This window comes from Ranitomeya variabilis, chromosome 1 (assembly GCF_051348905.1).
Source record: "Ranitomeya variabilis isolate aRanVar5 chromosome 1, aRanVar5.hap1, whole genome shotgun sequence".
NCBI classification, from domain to species: Eukaryota; Metazoa; Chordata; class Amphibia; order Anura; family Dendrobatidae; genus Ranitomeya; species Ranitomeya variabilis.
The window spans coordinates 34,689,685-34,714,870 of record NC_135232.1 but is presented as its reverse complement, the minus strand read 5'-3'; positions in this window follow the sequence as shown (position 1 = coordinate 34,714,870).

The following is a 25,186-nucleotide window of genomic DNA, read 5'->3' as shown; positions in this document are numbered from 1 at the left end:
TTTTTTATATTGGGTCCTACTATATTTATCCAGCAATTGCACTGCAAGCAATTCCCTGGCAATCTTTCTTTTTTTCCCCTAGTTCTCAGCAGTTGTGCCAATCGCCAGCTGTATAACATGCACAATGGGTGTAAGAAAATCAGGGTACGGAAAATTCAGGCTCCAAAACTGGGCTACAAAACGTGGAAAAGGAAACTGCTTACAATGCAATTGCTTCACTTCTTGTCCAGTGTGTAGTTATAGGACACACGGCAGCTCTGCTATATCTGTGTATAACCACATCACTATTATCAGCTCTGAGCAGCTGCTGCAGAACTTCTTGGCAGCAAATCACACACACAGGGCATGCAGCCTGGTGAAGCAATTTTTTCCATTAATTCGAAAGAAAAAAAAAAAAAACTTCATGAGTTTTCCACTAGTTGCACATAGTAATAGGATTAGCAGGGCTGCCCTGCTCTCCCCCCATGCCTGGGGCACAGATCCCTGCAGCAGATCTTCCTGGCACTCTATAGCCCCTCACCCACACAGTACCCCCAGCACAGGAGGGGGCAGCTTACCTGCAGGGCAGAGGTGGGCACCAGCCTGGCAGAGGACTAGGTTCCCGGGCTCCACAGCTCCTGTCCCGGGCACATCCAGCATGAGGGAGAGCATGGAGCAAACCCAGCCCTGGACCCAGTGTATACACAGCAGACTGGGCTGGTCTACAGCAATCCCAGCCGCCCCCATAACTGGAGGAAGGAGGAGACCTCCAGCACTGCTGCACCAGCCAGGGACACTGGGAATAATGTGTCATAGAATATTATCACCTAGCAGCAAATAGCAAGAAATACTTATTTTTTTTTAATCATTACTTAGTTACTTCCGCCAGATTACTTTATATTTTCTTAGTTTCTCCATCTTCTCCATTCTGTCAGTCCATGAACATCGGACCGCACTCTGATGTCATCCGATTCTGCTGCGTCTTATTTCCTCGGACCGCTGGGTCCAAGGATAAAAATCGGACATGAGCACTGTCCCATAGAATAACATCGGTCCGTCCAAACCACGTACAGCAATCGTCCGATTAAAAGGAACATCTGCACGAGCCCTTAGAACACGTTCACACACGGTGCGTTTTTTACGCTGGGTATTTTTACTGCAACAAAAAGGCAGCATCTTACAGTTTCAGCAGATTGGATGGGATTTATAGAAAACTCACGCCCGCCGTGCTTCTTTTTTACTCAGCGTAAACTGATCTGCGGTGCGGGTTTCATTAGGAAAATCCGCAGGTTAAAAACGCACATTTCCGTGGCGGAATCACTAATCTGCACCTATGTATATGTTGTAAGTTGGCTGCCGGACATCTATTGCTTGGGAGATAAACTTGAAGTAATGCGTTAGTACATATGGGAAAATGCTCCAGCACACTAAGTTCACACTGGGCGTTTTTGCTGCTTTTTTTAATGCTTTTTTCATGCTAATTTTCAGCTGCGTTTTACAGTACCAGCTATGTCTATGAGATTTCAGAAAGCTCATGCACACAGCTTGTTTTTTTTTCCATCAGTATTTTGTGCTTTACATGGTTTTTTGGAATAGAGCATGTCACTTTTTTCATCATTTTTTCAGTTTTTCACCCATTGAATTGAATGGGAAAAAAATGCCGGAAAAAAAAACGCTCCAAAAACACTGCAAAAAAAAACACAAAACACAACTTCTTTCCTGCCAATCGCTCAGGTTTTGCTGCAGAAAAAAAAAAAAAAACACTGCAAAAACTCCCAGTGTGAATGTAGCCTTAGTGCTGAGAGCGCTCACCATATCTCCACCCCTGGGTGTCATTCACTTGGTAAAATTGAAAGCTGTTTTGTCTCTCAGGAGGCCTGTGTGTCTGGAGGTGTGCAGATCTCCTGGATTGAATGCCTTTGCTAAAAGGACTAAGAAGCTGGACTCTAAGCCAAGCGGGCTAACCAGTACTATTGTGTGGACTTGTTACTTTTTGTTTCACTTTGTGCTGGACAAAGGCTGTATTTATGTTTTCTGATGATGTGGTTCATGAGGACTGCGATAAACTTTGTCATGGTGGCCGCACCTTAAGGGGACAAATTCGGTCATGGCCAAATACAGGAAGGAGACAGGCTTTCAAGAACTGAACGTAGAACTGTGTAAGCAGCCAGTCCTGATTGCCCCCAACTTTAAGAAGGAATTTGTACTCCAACCGAATGCCTCAGAAGTCTAATTAGGAGCGGTCCTTTCTCAGGAAATACACAGAGAGCAGCGTCCTGTTCACTACCCGAGTAGGACACTGGCGGCATGTGAGACAAATTATTTCATAGTAGAAAATAAATGTTTAGACATAAACTGGGAGGTGGACACATTGCGATAATATATCTTGAGGCAAAGATTTAAATTGGTATCAGACCAAGCCCCACTCAAATGGATCAGGAAGAAAAAGGGGTAAAATGCTCATGTTACCCGCTGGTTTTTAGCCCGGCATGACATGGTAATGCAGATACCCTCTCGAAAATCCCATGTCTAGTGATAGAAGTTGCCAAGCCCATGGCTTAATGTAGAGGGGGGAGATATGTAAGGTGGCTGTCAGACACCTAGTGCTTGGGAGATAAACTTGAAGTAATGCTTTAGTACATGTAGGAAAATGCTCCAGCGTGCTAAGTAATCAGACATGACAGGTTGATAGTGAGCAGCTTATGAGTTAGGAGGGAGGCTGCTCACCATATCTCCACCCCTGGGTTCGGATCACTTGATAAAATTGAAAGCTGTTTTGTCTCATAGGAGGCCTGTGTGTGTGGAGATGGCAGATCTCCTGGATTGAATGACTTTACTAAAAGGACCAAGAAGCTGGACTCTAAGCCAGGCGGGCTAACCAGCACTATTGTGTGGACTTGTTACTTTTTGTTTTACCTTTTGCTGGACAAAGGCTGAATTTATGTTTTGTGATGATGTGGTTCATGAGGACTGCAATTAACCAGCCGGACTTTAAATAGAAACGGTTCCTGCGTCTGCCTCTTTATGGAGACGAGTGAGTTGACCTACTACATTGTCAATAAAGTTTTGTCAAAGCTAAATACCAGGAAGTATAAAAAAAAAGCAGTTATATTTAAAGAATGATGAACCAAAAAAGGTAAAACTGCAGCGTCAAAAGCACAATAAAAACACATGTTAAAAAACCACACGCAAAAATGCAATGAAAAAATGACAACCTAATTTACATAATTTATGAGGAAATTTTGCATTGTCAAAAACTCTCTGAAAGCTCATGGTGGGAACATAGATTTAGGACGCAGTTAGACGACGGTAATAAATCGGACTGAGAACGGAACGCAGTCCATGGACTGTCCGGCGGCTTTTCCAACCCGAGTGTGACAGCTGCTTAGAAATACATGAAGATGTGATGCTTGGGTCGGAAGAGCTGCCGGCCAGTCTACGTTCTGATTTTCTTTCAGTCCCATAGATCCGGCCCCATCGCCCCAGTGTATAAGATCCGGCCACATCACCCCCAGTGTATAAGATCCGGCCCCATCGCCCCCAGTGTATAACATCCGGCCCCATTGCCCCCAGTGTATAAGATCCGGCGCCATTGCCCCCAGTGTATAACATCCGGCCCCATCGTCCCCACTTTATAACATCCGGCACCATCGTCCCCAGTGTATAACATCCGGCCACATCACCCCCAGTGTATAAGATCCGGCCCCATCGCTCCCAGTGTATAACATCCGGCCCCATCGCCCCCAGTGTATAAGATCCGGCGCCATTGCCCCCAGTGTATAAAGATCCGGCCCCAGTGTATAATATCCGGCGCCATTGCCCCAGTGTATAAGATTCGGCGCCATTGCCCCCAGTGTATAAAGATCCGGCCCTAGTGTATAATATCCGGCGCCATTGCCCCAGTGTATAAGATTCGGCGCCACTGCCCCCAGTGTATAATATCCGGTGCCACTGCCCCCAGTGTATAAGATCTGGCCCCATTGCCCCCATTGTATAATATTTGGCCCCCACCATGCCATCTGCCTCTACTAACATGACGGAACGGCCGGTGGTGCAGAGCTCGGTCCTGTAATAGGAGCCACCAGGGTAACAAGTCCGTTCATGATATTTCTTACCCCATAAATCTTCCCCCATCACATGCGAGTGATCTTAATGTGAAGTGGAAGGAACGCCACAAAGTGGAGACCCCATAACATTACAGGGCGGGGAGGCGAGGGCAGAAAGGTCACCATCGCTCTGCTCACCCCATAATTGCAGTTCAACCCTCCTCTGGGATTAACATCAGCACAAACACTGCGCCCCCTGCTGGGAGATTCATGGAACACCAGCTGCATGCAGCCTTACATCACCAAGCACAAATGGGTGGCTCCGGGTGTCACTACTGTTGGGAGGGGGTCGCTTGATTTGCCTCGCGACTATCTCTCAGGGCTGAATGTGGCTCTCAAGGTAAGAAAGGTTGGAGATCGTTATTTAGACTTTCCGACATTCTGCAAACAATTCTATAATGGGCTCAAAGAAGTGAACGCATCAATAATTAAATTTTACTGCTACTTTTTACTGGAGAAATGCCTAATAGCCTATATAAAAGAAGGGTTAATTGATTTTTCTACTATGAAAGCTATCCTAGTCGTGTTACCATAACACTTGTCTTTAATCCCGTAGTAAGTGGAGAACTACACGGAAAGTGTTGTCATAAAAACCTGCTCGGGTTATTATAAGCCAACTTTATATAGCTCCAGAAAAGATGGAGAAACTTTGCTAGATTTCTGCTCAAAAGGTGATTTGCTCCACAAAAAAAATATTTTGAGGATTTTACACCTGCATTTTTATGTCGTTTTTTTTTTTTCATATAATTTGTATGACATTTTTAAAGGTTATACCGAAAATCACAATGTGGTCTTATAATAATATACCTTTATATTTATTCACAGAAAGTGTTGGAGCCTCCTTCATTACAATTCAGTGCTCATAGCAGGAAGCAGAGGTGGGTCTGTCTGCAGGTAACAAAGAGGAGAGACGTACTGCAGGATCAGCTATATACAGGGGGCTAAAAACAGTGATATACTGCAGGATGGGGCTGTGTATAAAGGGGCTGCAAAGAGTGATGTCGTGTAAGATGGAGCTCTATACAGGGGGCTGAAAGTACAGATATACTTCACGATGGGGCTCCCTATAGAGGGATTGAGAGCAGTGATATACTGCAGGGTGGGTCCATGTGAGTACCATGAATAAGAAATTAATTGTTCGAAACACGTGAGGTTCATCACAAATATTTGTTTCCACTATTTTTCAACAATGTTTTTCATCTTTCATTTTCACATGGAATAATAAAGGAGTTTGATTTTAATCATTACTTGTGGACGTGATGCTGGATACACCCAATATTTGCAGGATGGGTGGTACAAGGGACATAAAGGAGAGATATATTTCAGTAAGGGGCTATATATTAGGCATATACTGCAGGACGTGGCTCTGCTTAGGAGGGTTGAGAGAATATACTGCAAGATGAGGTTCTATTTAGAGGGATTGAAAGAAAACTGCAGGATGGGGCTCTGTATAGAGGGGTTGAGAGGAGTTATATACTGCAGGATGGTAATGTATACAGGGGCAAGAAAGGAGAGATATACTGCATGATGGGTCTGGGTACAGAGGGCTGAGAGGAGTGATATACTGGAGGATGGGGCAGTATATAGAGGAGCAATGGACTGCATGATAGAGGTAAATGAAGCAATGTACAGAAGGATGGGATTCTATTCAGGGGCTGAGAGGGAGGGGTCTGCAGCACTCAGGAGAAGCAAGTGCTGCTGGGAAATGTAGTTTTAGTAGATAAGAAGACGACTGCCCATTCTGCTACAGCACTGGGGGCAGATAGAGATAAAAAGATACACAAAGGTACAAGAAATAAATTTTATGTTGGGGCTTGTACTGTATGTTACCAATAAGTCTGCATTTACTGGGCTTTGTGAAAAATAATGCGATTCTAGGAATAACCCTTCAGTTTGTTTTGTTTACTGGTCTATTTTGTTCCCCTCTGTGCCCAGGTTTAGAATGTTTGCTTTATATAGATCTGGCCTAGAACTACAGGGCACATTAGTCACGGGGCAAGATGGTGTCGTCTATAATTATCTGCTCTTACACCATCTCTCTTTCAGACGGCTGTTTCGGTTGAACATGATGTATCCGTGTTATTCACATTTAGGACTTGTTCCCATTATAGGCTACAAGGCTGTTCACATATTCCAGGTTTGTTTTTTTTTACTGACCGATTTTCCACCCCAAAAAATGGAGAAGTCCATTTCTGGTCTGGTTTGTGATCCCATCTGTGTCATCCAAGTGATGTCTGTGTTTTACTGTCTAATGTGTAAGAGAAGTTTAGAAACTTTTTTTGTGTGTTTGAGTAAAGCGGATGCAGGGGCCAAAAATGGAAGAAAATTAAAAGATGCAATAAGTACAAATAAAGAGAAAACAATTAATGATACATGACTGACCTATGCATTTATCACCCATACCAAGTGTGTAATACAGATTCCAAATGTGGTGCACCCCCTGTATTTATACGGGGTGATGTCGAGCGCAGCATGCTCTGGTAGATGCCATATATCAGACCACTTTAATGGGACCCACAGCAGATAATACCGACTTTATGTTACCAATAATGGTGGACGATGCAGATATTCATCAAGTGCAACATGGTGTGTATGATCCCCATGCAACTGTTTAAAACTATATCTGCTTTAGGCAAATCTATCTGTATATACATTACAGATGTTTCTCTATAAGGCTGAGGCTATATAGCGACCGGCTACTGCGCTCATATTAGAGTAATGGCGCAAAGGTTCAATCCTTCGTTACTGGCGGAAAATCACAAGCGACCTTGCAACTGTACCGCATTCTAAATTATTATGCAGATTGGATCTAAGAGTTATAAAGGTGTGAGTTTTTTGTTTGGATCACTGAAATCAACCTTAAACACTCTTGTGTGGCATTCCTGAAGAAGGGGTCATTGAGACCCTGAAACGCGTTGAAGAAATACATTTTAGGCCATGTGCACACGTTCAGGATTTTTCGCGTTTTTTCACTATAAAAACGTGATAAAAACGTGAAAAAAACGCTTACATATGCCTCCTATTATTTAGAGGGTATTCCGCATTTTTTGTGCAAATGTTGCGATTTTTTCCGCGAAAAAATCGCATCGCGGAAAAAAAAGCAACATGTTCATTAAAAATGCGGATTGCGGGGATTCCGCACACCTAGGAGTGCATTGATCTGCTTACTTCCCGCACGGGGCTGTGCACACCATGCGGGAAGTAAGCAGATTATGTGCGGTTGGTACCCAGGGTGGAGGAGAGGAGACTCTCCTCCACGGACTGGGCACCATATAATTGGTCAAAAAAAAAGAATTAAAATAAAAAATAGTCCTATACTCACCTTCGATGTCTTCCCGCCTCTCAGGTGCATGCTGCCGCTTCGGTTTCTATAGCTGGTGTGCGGTGAAGGACCTGCGATGACGTCGTGGTCTTGTGATTGGTCGAGACCAGTCATGTGACCGCTCACGTGACCGCGACGTCATGGAAGGTCCTGAACCACACCGGCATCTATAGGAACGGACGCCTGCAGGTGAGTATAACCATTTTTTTTATTATTTTTAAACATTCTATCTTTTACTATTGATGCTGCATAAGCAGCATCTATAGTAACAAGTTGGTCACACTTGTCAAACGCTATGTTTGACAAGTGTGACCAACTTGTCAGTCAGTTTTCCAAGCGATGCTAAAGATCGCTTGGAAAACTTTAGTATTCTGCAAGCTAATTACGCTTGCAGAATGCTAAAAAAAACCGCGAAAAAAAACACAAAAAAAAAATGCGGATTTCTTGCAGAAAATTTCCGGTTTTCTTCAGGAAATTTCTGCAAGAAATCCGGACGTGTGCACATACCCTTAGAGTATGGGGGAAGCACGGGAGAAGTCTTGGATGTGGTTTTGGGAAGAAGAGATAACAGGGGAGTAGATAAGGCGATCTTGTGAGGATCAAAGTTTGCGTGTAGGTAAGTAACGGAAGACGAGGTCACAGATGTATGGAGGAGACAGGTTGTGGATGGCTTTGTATGTCATAAAGGGTTTTGGACTGGAGTCTCTGGACGATAGGAAGCCAGTGAAGGGCTTGGCATAGGGGAGAGGCTGGGGAATAGCGGGGAGACAGGTAGATTAGTCGGGCAGCAGAGGGTAGGATAGATTGGAGTGGTGCCAGAGTGCTAGAGAGTAGGCCAGAGAGTATGAGGTTGCAGTAGTCAAGGCGGGAGATGATGAGGGCGTGCACGAGCGTTTTTGCAGTTTCGTGGTCAAGGAATGCGCGGATCCGAAAAATGTTTTTGATTTTTAGACAGCAGGAGGAGGCAAGGGCTTGGATATGTGGCTTGAAAGAGAGGGCAGAGTCGATGATCACCTCGAGGCACCAGGCATGTGGGACTGGGGAAAGTGAGCAGCCATTGACATTGATGGATAGGTCTGGTGGAGGGGTAGAGTGAGATGGGGAAAGATGATGAATTCTGTTTTGTCCATGTTCAGTTTTAGAAAGTGAGCAGAAAAGAAGGCTGAGATAGCAGACAGACAGTGTGGGATTTTGGTGAGTAAGGAGGTGAGGTCAGGTCCTGATAGGTAGATCTGCGTGTCGTCAGCGTAGAGATGATACTGCAAACTGTGGGATTCTATGAGCTGTCCCAGGCCGAAAGTGTAGATGGAGAAAAGTAGGGGTCCTAGAACAGAGCCTTGAGGAACACCGACAGACAAGGGGCGAGATGAGGAGGCAGTGTGCGAGAGGGAGACACTGTTCTGTCTGTTAGATATGATGAGATATGACGAGATCCAGGATAGGGCCAAGTCTGTGATGTCAAGGGATGAGAGGGTCTGTAATAATAGGGAATGGTCCACAGTGTCAAAGGCAGAAGACAGGTCCAGGAGAAGGAGGACAGAGTAGTGTCGCTTTCCCTTGGCGGTTAGTAGGTCGTTGGTGGCTTTAGTTAGGGCAGTTTCAGTTGAGTGATGTGGTCGGAACCAGATTGTAACTGGTCAAAGAGAGAGCAGGAGGAGAGGTTGGAGGACAGTTCAAGATGGATATGATGTTCCAGTAGTTTTGAGGCATAAGGGAGAAGAGATATCGGGCGATAGCTAGATACAGAGGATGGGTCGAAGGAGGGCTTTTTGAGGATGGGTGTGATTGAGGCATGCTTGAAGGATGAGGGGAAGAAATTAACGTTATTCCTCCCTGTAGTGTTGCGGGTTTCAGTCACAAGGGCGGCGCCGCCACTGGTTCAGTCTCTGCTCTGTGTATAGTGAGTGGCGGCTGTAACAGCGAATCCGACATTGACTGACAGCCAGCCCTAGTGCGGAGCTGCTGTCAGTCAGTGCCGGGGGCAGGTTTATAGCGAACTGAGCAGGCGAAATATTTTGCCCAGCTATGAGGATGATGCAGAAAGCATCACCCAAGTCAATTATAGCACGAGGATGGCTATCAGCAGTCGGGAGGAGGGATATAGTAGTCGGGAGCAGAGATGGGGACGGCAGAAACCACGGCAATCGGACTTGACTAACAGGATTAATACACAGCACTGGAGAACTTCAAAAAGTTTTTTGGGGGGGATTCAGGAGGTGATATAACCATTGCTGGACTGTAGCACAGGTGCTGATTAAGGTCATACTTTAAGTTGACACAGGACAAAACTGATGACATGTTCTTTTAAGCAGCCATAGGTTTCAAGCAATATGGGAAAGAAAAAGGATCTCTCTGCTGTCGAAGAGCGTCAAATAGTGCAATGCCTTGGAGAAAGTATGAAAACATTAAATATATCACAAAATCGTAAGCATGATCATCGTACTACGTGCTGTGAACAGATTTGTAGCTGATACACAGAGCAGATGGGTTTGTGCGGATGAAGGCATAATGAGGAAGGTTTCTGCCAGACAAATTGATCCATTATCATTACATTGCAGCAGACAGATATTTGAAGCAGCTGGTGCCTTTGGGGTCCCGCGAGACTGCAATTGTGCACAAACTTACTGTTCGGTCACCCCTAAACATTGCTCACAAGCAGGAATGGTTGTAGTGAGTCTGACATACATGAAAACTGATTTTAAAACATCCAACCATCCAACCCTGGATGGTCCAGCTGGATGGAGTAGTTGATGGTTGGTGGATGGCCTCCATGTCCCCAGAAGGTAGTAACAATGAGGTGGCAGAGTCATGTGGAGAGATCCCTTTAGGGTCCCTGAAGGTGTGAAAATGACCTCAGCAAAGTATATAGAGTGTCTGACCACTTTCTTCCATGGTACAAAAACAAGAAATGTGTCATCTGGAACAAAAACATCTTCATGCTGACAATGCCCCATCTCATGCTGCCAAGAATATCTTGGAGTATGGGCATAAATGGAGAGAAACTCATGGTGTGGCCACCATCCTCCCCTGACCTCAACCCTATAGAGAACCTTTGGAGTATCCTCAAGCAGAAGATCTATGAGGGTGGGAGGCAGTTCACATCAAAAGAGAAGCTCTGGGAGGAGATTCTGACATCCGGCAAAGAAATACAAGCAGGAACGTTCTAAAAATTCACAAGTTCATTGAAGACAAGAATTGTGAAGGTGACAAGAAAGAAAGGTCCTACGGTAACTTGTCCTGATAAGATATTTTTGATCGAAAAAGCTTTTGATCTCAGTAAATTTGATCTCTAAATGCTTCAAATTCTACAAATGACAATTTTCAGTTATTTACAACCTTTAAAATGATTGGAAACTTTATTGTGACTATTAATTTGGAACAGCAAATTTTGAGTTTTTTTAGTTTTGAAAAAAAAATCCTGTTACCGGTGGGAGGTTTGTCCAATAAAATGTGATTTATTCTCTCGTGATCAATGATTTGAACATTATACGCACTCAACTACATCCACCATTTAGGAAAAATCGGAGAAAAAATAGCATTTGCGTAATAGTTTGGTCTCGGTGTGTTGCAAATTCTGGTCAGTTGTGTTTTTTTATCCATAGTTATGTTACCACCATTTTGGTGTAATAGAAAGTCACTTAATCAGAGTTGCAAGTGGCTGTTCCCTGCATTAAAGGGGCTTTCTTATTTGAGAGAACCCCTTTTAAAATGTGCCTGATCCTGCGATCAGAAGCCTCTGCCAGCCCGACCAGAAGACCATGGATTCCTAAAGCACAGGCGCCGCTCCTGCTGAGAGGTTCTCCGTTCTTTTCCATAGAAGGTGGTCCTGAGCAGGGGACCCCCTTTTATGATGTCTATATACCCTAAGGATAAATTAATGGAGGCTTTCTTTATGACAATAGAGGTCAACATCTTGGTCCCATGTCCATTGCTTCTTGGTGGCGAAGACTCCTTTCCCCTTTGGAAGTATACAAGTCAATGTACAAAAAGAAAACTCTAATAACATTAGATCAAACATAGATCAAAAATTGGTTCCTGACGTCCGTGCTGTGTCCTCTCCATTCAGTAAAGTGTTAATAATGTCGCCGTGACCTGCTGATCGACAAAAATGACAAAAACTTATCGGATAAACTTCCTGCCCCGTTATATTTCCTGCCGAACAAGAATCTTATTTAAAGGGGAAATCCACCTAAATGTCATCTAGAATTGTGAGACGATGAGATTGTCCACCATCCAGGACACATGCAGGTCCTTTAGTCCTAGGACGCTCTCCTTCAAGTCTCGATTGTGGACTCCGGGGCTCCCTCTGATGTCTTTTCTTTTTGATGGCTTCTCCGGCATTACAGGGGAGAGCTGTCAAGTATAAAGATCTTCTTGGTCTCATTCAATGCTACGGACACAAATCTGAAATATCTGTCACTTCTAAGAATCTTCTTCCGCGTCGTCTTGAAATCCCGCAATATTCTGCTTCTTCTTGCAGAATGTAACACGTCACAGTCGCTCTAGTTTGACTACAGGCCGTTCTCGACTAGTAAATTCCTCTGTTCAACATTAGAGAGAGAGAACTGGATTACAGAAGTCCTCTAATTAGAAAGCAGAGGTGTAACTTGTAGGTCCTGGGTTCCCAAATCTGTAACAGGGCCCCCACCTGCCATGTGCCTGATACTCCCCGCTCCTGGATCCAGCGCACAGGCTGCCATTTCAACCTGGAGCACTCCTGTGACATCACTCACTGAGGCCATCAGCCTGGTTTGGACCAGTGTGACACCACCCGAGAATTCAGGTAGTTAGCGTCCGGCACTATACTGGATCACTTCATTTTACTAATAATGTGCCTAATAACATACTCAACTCTGCAACGTCGCTAGGCTCTGCTAACCATAACCCTAACCCTTCCTCCAACTATACCCATCTATGCTACGTCGCTGAGCTCTGCTACGACGTCATTCTTCTGCCTTCTGACATGCCCAGATCTACAACATTGCAGGACCCTTCTACATATCCAGTCAATGCCTCCTCACAAACATAGCTCTGCTACATCACTGGGCTTTGCTACATTGTCACTTCTTTTCCTTACATATCCAACTCTGCTATATGTCTGGGTTCTGCTACATCGCTATATTGGGTCTTCTGACCTACTCGACTCTTCTATATTACTGCACTCTCCTTCAGGGCTTTAGTGAGCCTCCTGATCTACTCTGCTCTGCTACTAATGCTCTACTTCTCCAGTTGCCATCCCGTCTCTACAGCTTCTGTACGTCCAACCGGACTGCCCCGCTGCACTCACATCATCAGTCCATGCTGGATTCCAACCCAATGGCTTTGAGCATCCACCTCACCAGGAGGGACATGATGTCTTCTAATAATAATAATAATAATAATAATAATTTGTATTTATATAGCGCCAACATATTCCGCAGCGCTTTACAACTTATAGAGGGGACTTGTACAGACAATAGACATTACAGCATAACAGAAATCACAGTTCAAAACAGATACCAGGAGGAATGAGGGCCCTGCTCGCAAGCTTACAAACTATGAGGAAAAGGGGAGACACGAGAGGTGGATGGTAACAATTGCTTTAGTTATTTGGACCAGCCATAGTGTAAGGCTCGGGTGTACATGTAAAGCTGCATGAACCAGTTAACTGCCTAAGTATGTAGCAGTACAGACATGATGCGAGGAACCTGATTATGGTTAGTTTTGTGAATGGGCCACACAGGGATAGTTAGGTTAATGCATTGAGGCGGTAGGCCAGTCTGAACAAATGCGTTTTTAGGGCACGCTTAAAACTGTGGAGATTGGGGATTAATCGTATTAACCTGGGTAGTGCATTCCAAAGAATCGGCGCAGCACGTGTAAAGTCTTGGAGACGGGAATGGGAGGTTCTGATTATTGAGGATGCTAACCTGAGGTCATTAGCGGAGCGGAGGGCACGGGTAGGGTGGTAGACTGAGACCAGAGAGGAGATGTAGGGTGGTGCTGAGCCATGGAGTGCTTTGTGGATGAGGGTAGTAGTTTTGTACTGGATTCTGGAGTGGATGGGTAGCCAGTGTAATGACTGGCACAAGGTAGAGGCATCGGTGTAACGGTTGGTGAGGAATATGATTCTGGCAGCAGCATTCAGGACAGATTGGAGTGGGGAGAGTTTGGTAAGAGGGAGGCCGATTAGTAGAGAGTTACAATAGTCCAGACGGGAATGAATAAGTGAGACAGTAAGAGTTTTTGCAGAGTCGAAAGTAAGAAAAGGGCGAATTCTAGAAATGTTTTTGAGATGCAAATAAGAAGAGCGAGCCAGTGATCGGATGTGGGGGTGAATGAAAGCTCGGAATGAAGGATGACCCCAAGGCAGCGGGCATGTTGCTTTGGAGTAATGGTAGAACCGCACACGGAGATGGCAATGTCAGGTAAAGGTAGGTTAGTAGAGGGAGAGAACACGAGGAGTTCAGTTTTTGACAGGTTCAGTTTCAGATAGAGGGAGGACATGATGTTAGAGACAGCGGTAAGACAATCACTGGTGTTTTCTAAGAAGGTCGGCGTGAAAGCAGGAGAAGAGGTGTATAATTGGGTGTCATCAGCATAGCGATGGTACTGGAAACCAAATCTACTGATTGTTTGTCCAATAGGGGCGGTATACAAAGAGAAGAGGAGGGGGCCTAGGACTGATCCTTGAGGAACCCCAACAGTAAGGGGAAGGTGAGAGGAGGAGGAACCAGCAAAACATACAGTGAAGGATCGGTCTACAATAAGGACGTCTTCCTATGTGTTAAAGAAGGCTTTTTGGCCCTAAGTCACCAGGGTTCAGTGTGACTGCAGACTGTCGTGGACAGCCATGCTTAAACCCCAACAGCTGGGATAGAAGCTGTGTCCATTCCCGACCATCATGCCCCTTAGATGCCACCATCAATAGCGACTTCATCAAATTAGATTCAGATTTGTGCAAACGTGTGTGAGCTGTGTAAAACTGGTCATACCGATTAGATGGCTGTCAGTCGAACGATGCTTCAACATGTGTTTCGGCCGACGGCCATCTCAGACGATCTTTCCATGCTTGGCCTCACGCTACTGTGTCTCCTATGAGAAAATCGCTGACTGAAATGTCGGCTGGTGGCTTATCTCAGGAGAACAATCCAAAATCAGACATACGTGATGGACATCTCTCCAGACCACGAGTCAGCCGGCACCCCCATACACAGTGTCTGCCGAAGCCGGCGATATCGGAGACTTCAGCCGACGATATCGGAGAATTCAGCCGACATTAGTCTGAAGTGTCTGGGGGGCTTAAACTTATTTGCTGATCCTCCTGCAGGGGTTTTATTAGTACTAACATTATTGTTTGCAAGAAGAACCTCCACATAATCCATGAGCAGCTATTATCCCACAGTTTACACTGCGTCATCACTGACCCCGCTTATCACCTGGAGATGGGATCAGTCGCAGACGACGGGAGGAAAGCTCTCCATCAATATTTGCCTTTATGATTGATGAGCCGCTCTATAGGTTTAGTGTGTCAGCTGAAATCTAGACATCATCTGCCCTGACACCTTGTAATATATGATAATGGATGTTTTGGATGATGTCCCAGCTGTGGCCAAGAGTTTGGAGATGGACAGAGATTTTTTATTTTTACCGTTTGCGGCGTCAGTGTTTTTTGATCTTTTAATTTTTGGTTACTGATACACAATTCTCAGCATTTCAGACGTTTTTACACTTTTATCGACAAATGCATGGAGTTTATATAAAGCCTCAATATTTTCAGTGTTCGCCCTTATTTCTCTTGACTTCTGCCCTTCGCCCCGGGAACCTGGATATTGACTTCTGGGCCAAATCCTGACCATTGACCCGTTCTCATCTCACCAGTGGAAGTGGGAGTGTGCCACCCCACAAGTGCTATAAATAAAATATTATTTAGTATTGTTTGTCATAATTCTCGGTAACGATAATGAAGCGTTAAGATGAAAGGAAAGGTTTCCGTCACTTCCTGCGGACGGAAGAGCACAACACGCGGCTTATGGAACGCTGAGATCATCTACAGTTCTGTGACTTTTTTTCTGACTTGTGCACCACTGGTAGAACGCTTGTGGAACGCACCCGTTATTTCCTTTTTCTGGGACTTTATTCGACAGGCGCACTTGTGGTGAACCCATGCTTTGAGCCTTCACACTTCTGACAGTAGAGCTCTCTAATGGGGTGTTCTATTGTGGACCCCTCTTTTCTCCTGAGGACCCTCTCTTAGTGGGAGGGGAAACGCTTTGAGATTTAGATAAACATACTTATGCTATATACCATAGAATAGTGGATATTTTTGAGGTGGAGCAACCTATTAATTATTGGATATTTAACGTTTTCATCTGAGGTGGTTTTCATGCAAATTATGTTACGACTCAGGGCTGACCGAGGGATTTTCAGGGTTAGTAGATGATGAGTGAGGGCACCATTTGGTTTTTAAGAGGTTTTCTTACTGTGAGACACCCTATCTAAAGTAGTAGTCAGCTGAGTACACCCCTCAAATATTTCTAAATATTATATTAAACCTTTTCATGGAACTATACTGAGGATCTGACCCTGATACAATATACAGTAGTCAGTGTACAGCTTGTATAACAAAACATAACATAACTGTGTTCGTTTTCTGTCCTCTAAATAACTCAACACACAGTCATTAATGTCTAAACCACTGGCAACAAAAGTGAGTAAACCCCTAAGAGAAAATGGACAAATTGTGCCCTAAGTGTCAACATTTTGTGCGGCCACCATTATTGTCAAGCACTGTCTTAACTCTCTTGACCACGGAGGTCACTAGAGCTTCACAAGCTTCCACTGGAATCCTCTTCCCTCCTCCATAATGACATCACGGAGCTGGTGGATGTTGGAGACCTTGCGCTCCTCCACCTTCCCGTTGAAGATGCCCCACAGATGTCCAATAGGGTTTAGATCTGGAGACATGCTTGGCCAGTCCAGCACCTTTACATACAGTTTCTTTAGCAAGACAGTGGTGGTCATCTTGGAGGTGTTTGCGGCCGATTATGTTGGAATACTGCCCTATGGCCCAGTTTGTGAAACCAGAGGATCAAACTCTGCTTCAGTATGTCAGAGTCATGTTGGCATTCATAGTTCCCTCAGTAAACTGTAGCCCCCCACAGCCAGCAGCACTCAACCAGCCCCAAACCATGACACTCCCACCACCATGCTTGACTGTAGGCAAGACACTTGTCTTTGTCTCCTCACCTGGTTGCCGCCACACACGCTTGACACCATCTGAAACAAATAAGTTTATCTTTGTCTCATCAGACCACAGGACGAGGTGCCAGTAAGCCATGTCCTTATTCTGCTTGTCTTAAGAACAGTGTTTGCATCTTTCTTGTGGATCATCTTTAAAAGAGGCTTCCTTCTGGGACGACAGCGATGCAGACCAATTTAATACAGTGTGCGGTGTATGGCCTGAGCACTGACAGGCGGACCCCCCACCCCTGTAACCTCTGCAGCAATGCTGGCAGCACTCATACCTGTATTCTGGAAAGACAACCTCTGGGTATGACGCTGAGCACCTGTACTCAACTTCTTAGGTTGGCCATAGCGAGGCCTGTTCTGAGTGGACCCTGTCTTGGAGGAGGTGGGATTGGAGGAAGAGGAAACAAGAAGAGGGATAGGAGGAGGGGGATAAGAGGAGGGATAGAGCCATGGTACTCTATCCATCTGGACCATCCAGGGTTACACGGCCTCAGCAACCAAGGCTGTTTTATAATCAGTATTCATGTAAGTCTGGGCGCACTGCAACCGTTGATGCTTGTAAGTGCTGTCTAGCAGTGGCCAAATAGTAGGTTTATGCACAACTGAAGCCTCTGGAGGATCGTATACCATGAGATCCAGGAGACCCCATAGTCACCAGCAGCTTCAAATCCATGTTTGCTGATTTGTAATGGTAATTAAGCAGCTGTTTTAATCTGATGAATATGTCTGGCAGAAACCTTCCTCATTATGCCTTTATCTGCACAAACCGTTTGTGCACTGTATCGGACAGAAATCTCTTCACAGTACAATGATCACACTTAATGGGGTTGTCCGGGCTTTCTGGTTAATTTGTGTGTGTACCCAGGCTGCAGAAGGCTGAGTTTGTAATATACTCCATCAGCATTCTGCATGGTGTCCTTATTATCACACTTAGTTATGGAACAGCTGTCCCCTGAGTCCAGAGGAGCTGCTAACTCACCAACTAAAGTTTTCGACTGGCAGAGATTGGTCATAACCGTCCCCAGTCTCGGCCAGACCCTCCTGCTCCAGCCTCCCCATGCAACACACAGTGTGAGGCACCAGGAGAATGACTACACTGACTGGAAGAATGAGGAAGGTAAAGGATTGTACATCAGTGAGTATAATGTGCTGCGTGCATTCATCCCTCATCCATCCATTCATTTGCACACACATCACTATAGACTGAGGTTCTGCAGCAGCTGCAGTGTATTATGTGGTATATATGTTAAGATACACACAGTATATACTCTTCACCTCACAGTACTCGTATGTCAAGTGTGATGTGACGCTCTATCACCACTGTGGATGTGATGTGAGGACATGTGACGCTCTATCACCACTGTGGATGCGATGTGGAGACATGTGACGCTCTATCACCACTGTGGATGCGATGTGGAGACATGTGAAGCTCTATCACCACTGTGGATGTGATGTGGAGACATGTGAAGCTCTATCACCACTGTGGATGCGATGTGGAGACATGTGAAGCTCTATCACCACTGTGGATGCGATGTGGAGACATGTGACGCTCTATCACCACTGTGGATGCGATGTGGAGACATGTGAAGCTCTATCACCACTGTGGATGTGATGTGGAGACATGTGACGCTCTATCACCACTGTGGATGTGATGTGGGGACATGTGACGCTCTATCACCCCTGTGGATGTCATGTGGAGACATGTGAAGCTCTATCACCCCTGTGGATGTGATGGGGGACATGTGAAGCTCTATCACCACTGTGGATGTGATGTGGAGACATGTGAAGCCCTACCACCACTGTGGATGTGATGTGAGGACATGTGACGCTCTATCACCCCTGTGGATGTTATGTGGAGACATGTGAAGCTCTATCACCACTGTGGATGTGATGTGGAGACATGTGACGCTCTATCACCACTGTGGATGTGATGTGGGGACATGTGACGCTCTATCACCACTGTGGATGTGATGTGGAGACATGTGAAGCTCTATCACCCCTGTGGATGTGATGGGGGACATGTGAAGCTCTATCACCACTGTGGATGTGATGTGGAGACATGTGACGCTCTATCACCACTGTGGATGTGATGGGGGACATGTGAAGCTCTATCACCACTGTGGATGTGATGTGGAGACATGTGAAGCTCTATCACCACTGTGGATGTGAGGACATGTGACGCTCTATCACCACTGTGGATGTCATGTGGAGACATGTGAAGCTCTATCACCCCTGTGGATGTGATGGGGGACATGTGAAGCTCTATCACCACTGTGGATGTGATGTGGAGACATGTGACGCTCTATCACCACTGTGGATGTGATGTGGAGACATGTGACGCTCTATCACCACTGTGGATGTGATGTGGGGACATGTGACGCTCTATCACCACTGTGGATGTGATGTGGAGACATGTGAAGCTCTATCACCACTGTGGATGTGATGTGGAGACATGTGAAGCTCTATCACCACTGTGGATGTGATGTGGAGACACACCTGACGAATTAATCTAGGGGTGCAGTGATAACTGTTACTATCGTTGGGTCACAGAATTTTATACCATTTGGCAGTGAAGAAAAAATAATTACATTTTTAATACAAAAATTTAGTTTTAGCCCCAGATTTTACATTTTCACACAAGAAGTGGGTAAAAAATGGTACCAAAATTTGTCCCACAATTTCTGCTGAATATAGAAATACCCCATATGTGGCTGTACAGTACTGCTTAGCCATATGGAGGGAGCTCTGTTTGCCTCCTGGAGCGCAGATTTTCCTAGAATAGTTTGCGGACTCCATATACAGAGCCCCCTAAATGCTAGAAAAGCAGAATCCTCCCTCAAGTGATCCCATTTTGGAAATTATACCCCTGCCAAATGTGAATGCTAAATGTGGTTTAGGCACACTGGCGCTCAGAAGGGAAGGGGGGGCCTTTGGATTTGGGAGCGCAGAATTCACTGAATTTCTTTTAGGGGGCAAGGAGCCATTTTGCTTTTCCAGAGCCTTTGTTCTTTCAATAATATGGAAGCCCCCTATATTTCCATTAACAAATGACGGACCTGAGTGGGGACTTTTTTTGTGGATTGAGTTGAAACTTTTATTGGGAACATCTTTCATAACATTTGTGATCACAGTTATCTCCTGTGCTCTACGCTGAGCACTTACTTTGGGGTTTCCATCTAAATCTGAGTGATGTGACAGATGAAACCCCCGAGTGATCCATTCACTATAATGAGGCAGCAGAGTTACTCTGGACTCAGTCTGGCCTCTGTTCAGCAGTGTCCTTCTTTTCAGAGGTGCACAAAACTATGGTGGACTGCGTTTGTATGCACGCCTAAAAAGACGGACACTGACGAATCACAGGTCCTTTGGTGTCCACAGTGCCTCCATCTCCCTCATTATAGGGAATCTTCTGCTGGCCGTTCTGTCTGAATCGCATATTTCAGAGATTTACACAGAAACCCCGGTGTATGCACTCAATGTAGAGCGCAGGATAAATGTGCGCCGAGCCTTACTGCGATCTTTGGGAGGCAGAATGAACAAATCCACAGCAGGTGAAGAATTGGTTTTATTTATAGTTTTATGTAGTTCCTCGTGCAGTATAAGTGATTAGGCGACTTTATCCTTTGGGGTGGTGCGATTACAGCGACACCAGATTTTTATCCCTTTTTTTATACTAAAAGACGCTGTATTTTCAGGCGCGATAATTTTTGATCGCTTTCTATTCCAATATTTGTGGAAGCAGAATGAACAAAAAACAGCAATTCAGATTTTTTTTCCTCCGTTCTGCGTGTGGTAAAATTGATAAGGCCGATTTATTCTTTGGGTCAGTATGATTACAGTGATGCCTCATTTATATAGTTTTTTCTTTTGTTTTGCTGCTTTTAGACAAAAACTTTTTAAAGAAAAAAAAATATTTTTTTTGCATCGCTCAAGAGCTATAACTTATTTTTCTGCTGATGGAGCTCTTTAGTGGCTTTTTTTTTACAAGACAAGATGGTATTTTCAGTGATTTTTATTTACTTTCATATTTTTTATCGCATTTTTTTCCCAAGCAGTATGATAACGCATAGTTTGCTACATTTCTTTGTGGGGGGTTTTTCCGGCGTTCACTGAAGGGGTTAACTAGTGTGACACATAGATCGGATTGTTCCGGGGACGCGGCAATACCAAAAGAGTACTTTTTTTGTTTATTTAATTTTAATGTTTTTTTTTTTGTTACATAAAAATCTGTTTTTATTAGTGGATTTTTGTGTATAGAGATATATATACACACATACATATATACATATTGTGTGTGTATATATATATATATATATATATATATATATATATATATATATATACACATATACACATATACATATATATATACACATACACACATACAGTACAGACCAAAAGTTTGGACACACCTTCTCATTTATAGATTTTTCTGTATTTTCATGACTATGAAAATTGTACATTCACACTGAAGGCATCAAAACTATGAGTTAACACATGTGGAATTATATACTTAACAAAAAAGTGTGAAACAACTGAAATTAGGTCTTATATTCTAGGTTCTTCAAAGTAGCCACCTTTTGCTTTGATGACTGCTTTGCACACTCTTGGCATTCTCTTGACGAGCTTCAAGAGGTAGTCACCGGGAATGGTTTTCACTTCACAGGTGTGCCCTGTCAGGTGTAATAAGTGGGATTTCTTGCCTTATAAATGGGGTTGGGACCATCAGTTGTGTTGTGCAGAAGTCTGGTGGATACACGGCTGATAGTCCTACTGAATAGACTGTTAGAATTTGTACTATAGCAAGAAAAAAGCAGCTAAGTAAAGAAAAACAAGTGGCCATCATTACTTTAAGAAATGATGGTCAGTCAGTCCCAAAAATTGGGAAAACTTTGAAAGTATCTTTAAGTGCAGTGGCAAAAACCATCAAGCGCTACAAAGAAACTGGCTCACATGAGGACCGCCCCAGGAAAGGAAGACCAAGAGTCACCTCTGCTTCTGAGGATAAGTTTATCCGAGTCACCAGCCTCAGAAATCGCAGGTAAACAGCAGCTCAGATTAGAGACCAGGTCACTGCCACACAGAGTTCTAGCAGCAGACACATCTCTACAACAACTGTTAAGAGGAGACTTTGTGCAGCTGGCCTTCATGGTAAAATAGCTGCTAGGAAACCACTGCTAAGGACAGGCAACAAGCAGAAGAGACGTGCTTGGGCTAAAGAACACAAGGAATGGACATTAGACCAGTGGAAATCTGTGCTTTGGTCTGATGAGTCCAAATTTGAGATCTTTGGTTCCAACCACCGTGTCTTTGTGCGACGCAGAAAAGGTGAACGGATGAACTCTACATGCCTGGTTCCCACCGTGAAGCATGGAGGAGGAGGTGTGATGGTGTGGGGGTGCTTTGCTGATGAGACTGTTGGGGATTTATTCAAAATTGAAGGCATACTGAACCAGCATGGCTACCACAGCATCTTGCAGCGGCATGCTATTCCATCCGGTGTGCGTTTAGTTGGACCAGAATTTATTTTTCAACAGGACAATGAAGATTGTTGGAAGACCATTCCCGATGACTCCCTCTTGAAGCTCATCAAGAGAATGCCAAGAGTGTGCAACGCAGTCATCAAAGCAAGATGAAGAACCTAGAATATAAGACATAATTTCAGTTGTTTCACACTTTTTTGTTAAGCATATAATTCCACATGTGTTAATTCATAGTTTTGATGCCTTCAGTGTGAATGTACAATTTTCATAGTCATGAAAATACAGAAAAACCTTTAAATGAGAAGGTGTGTCCAAACTTTTGGTCTGTACTGTATATTTTATATATATATATATATATATATATATATATATATATATATATATATATATATATATATATATATATATATATACACATATATACACATATATACACATATACACACACACATATACACACTTTTTTTTTCCCTTGTTTTACCTAGTCCCTTTACGGGACTTTCACTTTTTTTTTTACTTTGATGTAAGGTATAAGGCATTGCACTGCACTACCATTGCAGTGCATTATACATATACTGAAAGCTTCTGACATCATGCTGTGAGCGATGTCTCACAAGCTTTCTGTAGCTTGAAGTCCCTGGGTCACCATGGCAATGATCGGACCCCCCCGGGGAAGCCGATATGAAGACAGAGGGAGCTCCAGTCCCTCTGACTCACTCCTGAAAGCTACGATCGCAGCATTTAGTGGGTTAACAGCCAGGGGCAGCGCTGACACCGCTCCTTGCTGCTAGTACAGATGCTCAGCCACTGGCAGAGCTGAGCTGCTGCACTTATCGGGCAGGAAGTGATTGACTGAGCGATCTGGGTGCAGGGACCAACGACATGGGTCCATACGCCTCTCAGCTGTCTGTGAAAGCTGTCGACAGTTTAAATGCATGACAGACATATCCCACCCTGGGGCAAGAACTGACACCTGGCCATGACGGGCTATGCCTGTCATTGGTCGATAAGGGGTTAATGATGTAGAGCATCCTTGTTAATTAGTTTTCCTTTAATTGTGCACCTGATAACTAATTATCACAGATGTATGAGATGGATATCAGTGATGCAGAGACACAAACCGTACTATGAGATTATATGAAAAACAAATTATTTTTTTTTTTAAGGATGCTTCCATCAAACGTGCATATTAATTTGGAACGTGGTGTAGATCTGACTGCTGAGACCCCCGGGGGTCTCCTGTTCCTGTATAACTATAGGATGCACCACTGCGGTTTCATTTATTCTTAGACGGACAGAAAAATCCTACTACAGAGCGAGTCAAAAAGGCTTCCGTCACCTTATATTTATGGCATATTATGCTCTCTTACATAGGACTAATAAATCCACAGCTTTTCAGACATCATCATCACAGTCCCCATTGAGGATCACAGTCTACATTCCCTGTCAGTATGTCTTTGGAGTGTAGGAGGAAACCGGAGAAGCTGGAGAAAACCCACGCAAACATGGAGAGAACATACAAACTCCTTGCAGAATTCGTCCTTGCTGGGATTGGCAGTTCTCCAAAATAAGTGGAGGGAGGGGGATGAGTTGACTGGGACAGGGGATGTGTGGATTTTCCTAAAGTCGGGGGCCGTGACAAATTTCTAATTTGGAAATAAAAGCCTATTCTAGGGATAACTACATAATGTTTACGTTAGAAAACTGCATAACTTTCTCCAAATGTTTTACCATTCAGTCTCTTCAATTTTACTCCGCTGCCCCCTGGTGGATTAGAATTGGGTATTACAGTTGCTTGCATATTACAGGTTTTCAGGAGAGCTCTGCTGCCCTCTGGTGGATGTGGGATATCTTACTGCTGTTCACCTTTGCAGATTGCAATTCATTACCTGATAGCCATTAATAATAATAATAATAATAATAATAATAATAATAAATCATCTCTACTTATGCTACACCAATATATTCTGCACTTCAACAACTGCTTTAGACAAAAGGAAAAAAAAACAAAACTGTTATATATATATATATATATATATACACATACACACACACACACACATATATACACTCACCGGCCACTTTATTAGGTACACCATGCTAGTAACGGGTTGGACCCCCTTTTGCCTTCAGAACTGCCTCAATTCTTCGTGGCATAGATTCAACAAGGTGCTGGAAGCATTCCTCAGAGATTTTGGTCCATATTGACCTGATGGCATCACACAGTTGCCGCAGATTTGTCGGCTGCACATCCCAAAGATGCTCCATACAAGGCAGGATGGATCCATGCTTTCATGTTGTTTACGCCAAATTCTGACCCTACCATCCGAATGTCGCAGCAGAAATCGAGACTCATCAGACCAAGCAACGTTTTTCCAATCTTCTACTGTCCAATTTCGATGAGCTTGTACAAATTGTAGCCTCAGTTTCCTGTTCTTAGCTGAAAGGAGTGGTACCCGGTGTGGTCTTCTGCTGCTGTAGCCCATCTGCCTCAAAGTTCGACGCACTGTGCGTTCAGAGATGCTCTTAGGCCTACCTTGGTTGTAACGGGTGGCGATTTGAGTCACTGTTGCCTTTCTATCAGCTCGAACCAGTCTGCCCATTCTCCTCTGACCTCTGGCATCAACAAGGCATTTCCGCCCACAGAACTGCCGCTCACTGGATTTTTTTTCTTTTTCGGACCATTCTCTGTAAACCCTAGAGATGGTTGTGCGTGAAAATCCCAGTAGATCAGCAGTTTCTGAAATACTCAGACCAGCCCTTCTGGCACCAACAACCATGCCACGTTCAAAGGCACTCAAATCACCTTTCTTCCCCATACTGATGCTCGGTTTGAACTGCAGGAGATTGTCTTGACCATGTCTACATGCCTAAATGCACTGAGTTGCCGCCATGTGATTGGCAAGAAGTTGGACAGGTGTACCTAATAAAGTGGCCAGTGAGTGAGTATGTATATATATATATATATATATATATATATATATATATATATATATATATATATATATATATATATATATATATATATATATATATCTCTATCTATACACATATATATATACACA